At 46.7% G+C, this 8,550-nt stretch overlaps 1 non-coding gene across 1 annotated transcript; it reads left to right on the top strand.

Annotated features, from left to right (window-relative positions):
• Positions 1–6,018: 6,018 nt before the first annotated feature.
• On the top strand, positions 6,019–6,093 carry trnaa-agc (transfer RNA alanine (anticodon AGC)). Its single transcript has one exon. It is a non-coding gene; the product is annotated as a tRNA-Ala (tRNA).
• Positions 6,094–8,550: the final 2,457 nt, after the last annotated feature.

Raw genomic sequence — 8,550 nt, 5'->3', positions numbered from 1 at the left:
GCACTGATTTGACGCGTCAAAAGTCATTAACAGAAAGACAAGAGATTACATTTTAGAATTATTCCTGACTTTGTCATACTGACTTATATGCACTTTTATAACGTGCTTTGTTTTTCACATTTCAGTGAGCCTAACATGCAGTGGAAGAGTCATGCGAGGAAGCTGATGGCAGAGAAGGGACTGTATCAGAAACATTCCCTGGATCATCCGCTCCTGAAGAAAGACCTCCAGAATGAACATTTCAAACTGGAGGTGAGAATATCATTTGAACGTGTTTCTTTTAAACATTGCAAAAAGTCTCATCTGTGTGGTAATGTTAAATGCTTTTCTTTCTCTTCAGGTAGAAAATGTGTCCATATTTCTACACTACATAGACTCACAACAGCCGTCTCTCCCATTGCCGTCATGCGTTCGCTCCCGGGCCTAAGAGGTAAACACATAACAAACTTTAGTTCTGTCCTGATCCACCCATCTGTCTAGTTCGAACCATTAGGCTCTATAGGCTGAGTGCGTCCCGGGATGAACAAATCTCCTCGCGCCACGGCCCCCCCTCCTGCCAAAGAGAGGGGGCTCCCGGGCCAAGCCGCCCAAGGGAGTCACACTACTCTAGTGGGAACCCAGTTAACGGTACCTCGCTCACTCCCATCGTCTGGGAAATTCTTGCTTTATGGGGGCTGTAATAATGAACCTTGTCCTTTGCCGCACCACAAAGTGAGTTCGAGTCAAACTCGAAACACACCGTGGCATCAATGACCAGGGCTTCCGAACCTCGGACGAGCACCAAGTCCAACTGCCGCGACTCCCCGGAGGCAGTCACGAACGGCCATTCTCGATGGACCTCCCATCCAAGGCCTTCCACCTTGGTCGCCAGGTGCCTCAGTATCCGCATTGATTGCACCCCGGGACACTGTCCCAGGATGTGAACATAGTCTTCACTAGGCTGTTGTCTTGGGCCTGCCTCGGAGTACAGACTCAGCCGTTGGGTATACATTTGCTCTCACCTGCAATGAAGCAGCGCTATGTGAAGCCTTTATTTTTTTATTTCAGCCAGCTGTTTCAGCCAGCTGTCAAATTCTTCAGCCAGCTGACCTGTGTAGCCGGCAATCCCCTTCCCCTGGACCGGAAGTTCTGTCCATCTTCGGAATTCATTGGTCTTCCATTAACACGGCCACGGGCAGGCGGGTGTCAGTGGGCAGGGCTCGTCTCCGTTTGCGTTCCACAGTCCCAACTGTGGAATCTCATCTTCGCACCCTCCTGCCCTCTGCCATAGTCGCCTGAAGTGATCTTTTGCCCAGTCGCTGGTGGCCAATGCTTCTACCACGTCATTCGAGGAAACAGACAACCGTAACCAACATCTCGCCTGATCTGACTGGGCTTCTCTATCCCGGTTCCTTGCATACAGTAGCCCATCGCAAGTTGATCGCATGCCGCTTCAGCAGGGTCACTTTCGGGGATGGTTGAGCTGTACAATCCCAACCTAAGGATTGCATTGTGCCCCGAGGTACTTGAATGAGTCCTCGAGGCCTGAGAGTTGTAGGGCCGTATCCCCCAGAACCCATGGGGGACAGTCGTTGATCGCGTAGGAACCACCACAAGGCCGGATGAGGAAGCCAAAGCATTTCCTTCGATTGACTCTCAAACCAGTGTCCCGACAAAAGGAATCCAATACCGCTAGATGTTTCGCCATTCCCTTCCAGGATCCACTTACCAGCACGAGGTCATCGGCGAACGCCAGACTCGACACCGAATGACCTGCGAAACGATACCCGTTACCACCTTGTTCGACTTTATGGATGAGAGGATCCATAGCCAGGTTGAAGAGCAGAGAGACAGTGGGTCTCCCCGTTTCACACCCACCCTCAATGCGGTGGTCGGAGTCTCACCTCTTACGATCTTGACCCGCGTCACGCTGCCCGTGTATAGTTGTTGGACCAACTTTACCATGTGCAGGTCCACCTTGATCAACCCAAGAGCAACCAGAAGGTGAGTCGAACGCCTGAGCGAAGTCGATCGATACTACTGCGAGTGGGCTGCTGCACTCGGATTTGCAGTGTCGGATTACGCCCCGGAGGACCTCGATGTTCTCTGAACACCCGGGAGTGGGACGGAACCCCCTTTGACTAGGGTGGAGCGGGCAAGTAAGAGACAGCCGCTTCGACAGAATCCTAGTAAACACCCGTCGGCCTCCAATTGTCGATCTCCATGGTCCGCCTTGGGTCTGCCGACTTGAGTAGTAGTATCGTTCGACAACTAGTCAAGCGGGTAGGTACGACTCCGGTGATCCACCACATGTTGAACATGCGTGTGAGGGTCTCACTCTCTGGGTCCCATTCGAGGATGTCCTGCTTCTTTACGCCATCGCGACCAGAGGCGGTGTCTTTCTTCACCTGTTGAAGGCTACCCAACACCTCCCCTTCCGAGATGAGCCCAGCCAGGAGTTCGTTGTTGGCCAGTTCCCCCCCCTGAATTGACCCAACCCCCGGAAGACTGGCTGATCTTCCCATTTCCTCTTGTATGCTTGGTATATACAATGCGGGGAGATCGGACATCGCCTAAACACCGTTCCATCCAAGATCTCCTCCACCAAGCGGGTCGGGTCAGTACCGTATAAGTGTTGGCACCTGCGGAAGACTTCCCTCCGAAGCTCGCTTTTACGTCGCCTACGCAGGACACTTCGGGGAACATGCTGTCTCTTGTGGCGAGAGACTTCTGGGCTCTCTCTAGCTTCCTGGGTCAACCCCAGGAGCATTTGGGAGGTTGCTGCGGTGACCAGTGCAGGAATCTGGTCACTGCCTTCCAACCAGGCTTTTAGGACTGGTATGTGTTCCGCGCCATCGGCCTCAGCCTCGCTGACCATTTCACGAACGAGCTCTTTGAAGTGATCTCCGAGCCTGCTCTCTGGCAAGTGGGTTATCGAAAGAGGGACCGATGAACTCGCAACAGGCTCAAGTATTATCACGGTAATCCAAGCACTTGAGAGCATTTCTTCTTGACCCATATAGCCTTTTAAAGGGCCATAGCAGATTTCAGTTCCGGCTGAGTTTCGCGCCTGCTGCCTTCCTTGGATGTGGTAGCCGTTTCTCAGGCTCCCTCTCCGGAATCGAACCCCGATTCCCTGTCACCTGTGGTCACAATGGTGTTCACCATGGAAACAATTTAGAGGCTCCTGGGACACATGGCGTCCTCGACGGGTTTAATAGCCCTCGGGTTGATGCACATGCGACCGCTTCAACACTGGCTACACAGTCGAGTTCCATAGCACACCGGCAGCAGGCAAGTGGTTATGAGGCCCTTCTGCCGACACACTCTAACCCCTTGTTCTTCCATTACCTTTCTCCGAGCGGGGGTTCCCTTTGGGCAGGTTACGAGGCACGTTGTGTTGACGACGGACGTCTCACTGCAGGGGTGGGGTGCAGTGTGCAACGGGCACGCAGTAGCGTAGCGCTGGATGGGCCCCTGTCCGCGCTGGCATATCAATTGCCTAGAGTTGTGGGCTGTGCTGCTTGCGCTGAGAAGGCTACGGCCTCTAGTACAGGGCCAGCACGTGCTGGTCCGCCTGGACAGCACGACACCCGTAGCGTATATCAATCGCCAAGGTGGCGTATACTCACGGCAGCTAACACGACTTGCCTGACGCCTCCTCCTGTGGAGTCAGCAGGTGATCCGCTCCTGCGGGCCACACACATCCAAGGCAAACTGAACCAGACAGCAGAGGCGCTCCGAGTGGCGACTCCACCCCCGCGCAGTCCAGCTCATTTGGGTGCTGTTCGGACAGGCACAGGTAGACCTCTTTGGCTCTCACGACACCACCCATTGTCACACACAACACTCCCTGTCCGAGGCCCCCCACGGCACGGATGCCCTTGCGCAAAGCTGACCGTGGGATGGGCGTTCCCCCCAGGAGCCTCCTTGCACAGACACTGTGCAAGGTCAGGGAAGAGGAGCCCCAAAGTGTTGTGGGTAACACCGCACTGGTCCAACCCCGCTTGGCTCTAGAGTTGATGCTCTGGACATCGACTCCCCCTGAACCATTCCCCTGACAGAGGACCTTCTCTCTCAGGGGAAGGATACGTTCTGGCATCCCAGATCAGACCTCTGGAACACCCATGTCTGGTCTCTAGACGGGACGAGAAGATCCTGAGTTGGCTACTCCCCATTTACGGCAGAGACCATCACCCAGGCTAGGGCCCCATCTACTAGGCGGTTACACGCCTCTAGACGGCGCCTCTTCTCGTACCCCTAATGGAGGGAATGAGACGTTGTGTCCCTGATGCCACAAACACGTATCGTATTCTGATGCAGTCGTTAGAGGCACTCAAGCTCTTCAAAACAAGAGGTAAATGAATGCTGCCCCTGGCTTCCTTTTATACCGGACATCCGGGGCCGGAGACCGGCATGCAAATTTCATTCGCCAAATTTCATTGGCCTTTCTTATAGTAGTCAGAGTTGATTGGTTCTCAAGGGCAAGAGACCGACAGAATGGGAACGGGTTTTTGCAGGAAGAACACTTTTACTTTGAAATCATTATCTCACAATTGTACCGTAATGCCTAACTACATGCACAACAAAATCGTGTGAGGGCTGACTTGACCGTCGTTTTCAAAGTGGAGGCTGGCCTGACCGTGTCTGTGGTGATACAGGCAGGGGCGCAGATGGCACTGGGGACGGGTGGGACATGAACCACCCAGATTCTGATCTGTCCCCCTCACTCTCCCTACGACAAACATTGATAACGTTAAATCTGAGAATAATCCGGGTTTCCGCCATTTACATTAGCCCTTAGTAGAGCCGCTCCTTAATTATTTGACCGTCACTGGTTCAGAATCGGGTCGGGGCTGACATACAATAATAATCTACTGGTCACCATTACTTTGTAATGTCTTCCACCAACGTTCACTTTCTCTCTGATCTCTGTTTATTGATAGCCTGCCCACTCCTGAACCCGCCCCCAATGACAAGCTATTAGCTGCCTCAATTGTGCCTGTAGTAACCATAGTGATCATATGCCATCGTCTACTGAGCTGGTGATTTTGAACCACATAAAACAATGAAGAAACAAAAAACAATTTTTAGTATTGTATACCTGTTGATTTTTCCCAGATCATGTGGCAGATTAGTTTTGTCATTTATAAAACTTAAATAGTTTTTGAGTTATTCTTAGACTTGTGAAATAATGACCAACCATTACCTTAGTAGTTTTAGTATGGAATATGTTGCATTTCAAATTTTTGTGAAATTCTATTGGGGTGTAGAGGGTCAACTGAAATGATTAGATTTAAAATATTTACATTTTTGAGGCTCCGTGATTCTAGAATCCAGTCAGTGCTCAGATAATGAACAGTTAAGCTCATATATGGTATTATATTGACCACATGTCTGTTGTGGCAGAGTAGAAGTCGACATTCATAAGTTCGCTTTTTATCAACTGCTTTACCCTGCTATACTTTTTTGTTTTTTGTTGTTTGTCATTTTGGTCCAAATGGAGAAGAGCAGTGTCAGCATATTTTTATCTTGCTCATTTTTTTCATTAGGGATGTCGCTTCACTTTAGAGATCGCCGTCAACTCAATCTAATTTTACACTTCATATAAAGTTTTATCTGTGATTCTATTATTGTCAGTTAGAGACATGTGTGGGGATTATTTCACATGGAGTTATTCATGTAAAATGAGAAGGATGTAAAATAAGAAGAATACGATTTCAAAATATAAGTTATATAAGTTAATGTTTATGTTACCGTCTCTTAAAACGTGTCTTTTGTAACTGTTTGGTAACTTTCTGATCTTTTATTAAAATGAATGTGTGGTTAACAAGTTCTTCCTAGCTGTTTGCAAGGTTTTCAATATGCAGAACACTCACAAGTTAAAAGACATTACAAGAACAATCCTACTGATTTTCACTCATTGACCACACTTTTGCTCTACTATTTTCTTTTATTTTGAAAATTCATTGTAAAATATAAATAGACATCAGATTTTTAGCCACTTAAACAATAAATACATTAAACAATACATAATGAGCTTTCCTGTGGCTCAGTGGTGAGAGCATGGCACTAGCAATGCCAAGGTCATGGATTCGATCCCAGGGGAATGCACATAATCAGAAGCAATGTATAATACAATGCAATGTAAATGTAAAATTTTAAGTTTCATATTTTAACATTTGATAACATCATTTAATATTTTTTAACATGATTGAATATTTTAAAGGGTTGATGTGGCGCGAATAGTTGTTTTTCTGTGTCTTTGGTGTGTTATAAATTGCCCATGCATGGATTAGTCGGAAGACATTAGATGTACAATCCGAATGTTCAAGTTTGTGCAGAGCATTTCACCACCGGAGATTCTAGGGGCACAACCAGCAGCCTGCCAGAACACCTCCCACTAGATCTTCCCTGGTAAACCACTGGAAAGATCGCACAACTACATGGCAAACTTATAGTCACAGCCTCTATTTTGGGCCTCCTGCCTGTTCCGCAAATGGAAAAACAATCAGGCGTCGAAAATCCCTGAATAGAACTGTGGACGTAAGTTCTTCTGGAGGCAGGATACTGATTCTGCAGGTCTCATTTCAGGGAACACAGCAGCTTTAAACGATCCTGACATACACACCCTGCACAACACCACTATGTTCAGGTTTAACATTAACATAAATGTTAATTAATGTTAATTAACATTAATACAGCCAAATGAGGGGGGCGCGGTGGCTTAGTGGTTAGCACGTTCGCCTCACACCTCCAGGGTTGGGGGTTCGATTCCCGCTTCCGACTTGTGTGTGTGGGGGTTTCCTCCGGGTACTCCGGTTTCCTCCCCTGGTCCAAAGACATGCATGGTAGGTTGATTGGCATCTCTGGAAAAAATTGTCCGTAGGGTGTGAGTGAGTGAATGAGTGAATGAGTGAGTGCGTGTGCCCTGCGATGGGTTGGCACTCCATCCAGGGTGTATCCTGCCTTGATGCCCGATGACTCCTGAGATAGGCGCAGGCTCCCCGTGACCCAAGGTAGTTCGGATAAGCGGTAGAAAATGGATGGATGGACAGCCAAATGATATCTCCAAAACAAACGTGCCTTTGTAAGGTATGCTATTTGCTTCTCACAAACTGGTTGGGACCATCGAGCTGGATCCAGGACTTCCAGGACCTCCAGACCTGGCACTGCATTTCCTGGAGTCTCTTATAGGGGTAGTTTGCGAAATCAAGAGCCTGAAGCCTTCATCACAATACGAACAGTAGCTTACGCTGCTCTGTTACGATGTGGTGAATGTAAAGGCAGTAAGACAGGTAAAACTGGCACTACTTCGCAAGGTCTTGTTGGCATGGCTGATAATAAAAGGCCAGAAAGTCACTGCAGAGGGAGCGGCTCAGGTGTTACAGATGGTGGAAACACTAGTAAAGACAAAGATCTTTTTCATTTTAAAACTCCTTAAACAGGGCCTGTAAATTAGGCCTCTGTTTTTGTTGCATTTTGTTTTCCAAGAAAATTTTCAGATGTGAGACATATCACTTTTTACTGAAGCATTGAGTTTCATTTCTGCATTTCTGCTTTTTGTCATTTTGATCTAAATGGAGAAGAGCAGTGTCAGCTCATTTTTATCTTGCTCATTTGTTTCATTAGTGATGTCGCTTCACTTTAGAGGTTTACTCAATCGAATTTTACACTGAATGTTTATATCGGATAAAAGGTGATCGGATGACAAGTGTATGAAAGAGGCACACATCTGTCCACACCTGCTGGTGTAAACCGTCTATTTTGACCACTTCTGTCCTGATTTCCTCAAGAAATATCTGAAAAAGCATACATATTTACCAAGGTATACACCCTGACTGGTTAAATGTATTTGCTTTTTCAGATATCTCATTTGAACAGAGGAAATCAGTGCATGCAATGTACATATACTGTATGAGCACGGCCGTCTTTAAAATCCTTATTACCATAGACATTAAAGACGCCGTATTGGTTGTTTCACTCTGTTGCTGCAATACATCAAAGAAGCCGCCATATTAGTTAAGGCAAAACCCCACCAAACCTATATAGGTGAATGGGAGAGCTGAGCTTTTTCGGTATGAAAATCACAATCACGTTTACATTTCTAAACACATTTTTATGGTTTATAATCTATGTAATGTATAAATTTACAATGTCTCTAGCTGTTTTGATATTTAAAATGTATTTTGTTATAAGGAATTGTGAAATATCCATTAAGTGTTCATGTTATTCAGGTGAATCTGATTTGTTATATAGCCTATACTTGACAAGCAAAATAACAAAACAACCACATGTTGAAGTATCAGTATCAATCAGAAAATAGAACGCAGACATGTTGAGATTGTTTCTGAGTAGTATTTAAATCATGGAACGTAAAGACCAGTTAATAATTCAACTTTCATAACATCTAAATATGAACTTCACTGGGGAAATAACTTTTTGTCATCATTTTAGACATATTCAAAGATAAAATATATTTTTTTAATAAATCTGATAAAACAGTTACAGCAGTAAAACATGTATGTGATAAACAAACAACCCTGCACTGCATTATAAATAGTATGAAAT

The sequence above is a fragment of the Triplophysa dalaica genome, unplaced genomic scaffold, assembly GCF_015846415.1.
Source record: "Triplophysa dalaica isolate WHDGS20190420 unplaced genomic scaffold, ASM1584641v1 Contig7, whole genome shotgun sequence".
In the NCBI taxonomy this organism is placed as follows: Eukaryota; Metazoa; Chordata; class Actinopteri; order Cypriniformes; family Nemacheilidae; genus Triplophysa; species Triplophysa dalaica.
Note: the sequence above shows the minus strand (reverse complement) of the source record. Positions and strands in the feature narration are given on the sequence as shown.